Source organism: Sapajus apella, unplaced genomic scaffold (assembly GCF_009761245.1).
Source record: "Sapajus apella isolate SASKATOON/1434 unplaced genomic scaffold, GSC_monkey_1.0 scaffold43, whole genome shotgun sequence".
NCBI classification, from domain to species: Eukaryota; Metazoa; Chordata; class Mammalia; order Primates; family Cebidae; genus Sapajus; species Sapajus apella.
The window spans coordinates 2451698-2452773 of record NW_022436983.1 but is presented as its reverse complement, the minus strand read 5'-3'; positions in this window follow the sequence as shown (position 1 = coordinate 2452773).

Here is a 1076-nt window from a genome sequence, read left to right as displayed (position 1 = left end):
CCCCTGCCCAATTCCCGCTTCCAGAGGTGGCTGAGTTCCGGTACTTACCCAGTCCTATAATCTCACCTGCAGTGACTTAAACGTCATCCTTACTCCTATCTCACCCCTGAAGAATGCTTAATATGCATTTTATCACCCAATCAGCCCCTGACATTAAAAAAGCTACAGAAATTAAAATCTGGCCCTCAAACTCCACAACAGGAATTAATCAACCTCGTCTTCAAGGTGTTCAGTAATAGGGAAGAAGGTGCCGGCCGGCAGTGCATCTCAGAACTACAGATGCGGCCTCTACCATAAGACAAACCCCAGCCACACACTGGCTCACAAAGACTTCAAAGCGCCCAGACTGCAGCATCCAGCTGCCCCTCCTGGACCTTGCTTCAAGTGTTGGAAACCTGGCCACTGGGCCAAGGAATGCCCGCAGCCCGGGATTCCTCGTAAGCCCTGCCCCGTCTGTGCGGGGCCCCTACTGAAAGTTGGACTGTCCAACGCACGTCGCTGCTCCCAGAGCTCCTGGAGTTCCAACCCAAAGCTCCTGGGTTTCAGCACCAAATGTTAAGTGTGCTTTGAATGAAGAGAACCCCCAAACAGGCTTAGTGTGAGCAACATAGCTATTTATTCACTGGGGTGCAGGTGGGCTGACTCCCTTTTCAGCTCAGCCGGCCTGCACCTGGGTGAATAAGCAGCCATGTTGCTCACACAAAGCCTGTTTGGGGAGGCGTCTTCATTCAAAGCACACTTAACAACCTGTAGTCTCAGCTACTCTGGGGCTGAGGTGGAAGGATGGTGAGAGCCAGACGTGGAGGTTGCAGAGAGCTGAGATGGCACCACTGCGTTCCAGCCTGGGTGACAGAGTCAGATCCTGTCAAAGAAAAAAAAAAAAAAAGGCCGGGCGCGGTGGCTCACGCCTGTAATCCCAGCACTTTGGGAGGCCGAGGCGGGTGGATCACGAGGTCAAGAGATCGAGACCATCCTGGTCAACATGGTGAAACCCCGTCTCTACTAAAAATACAAAATATTAGCTGGGCATGGTGGTGCGTGCCTGTAATCCCAGCTACTCAGGAGGCTGAGGCAGG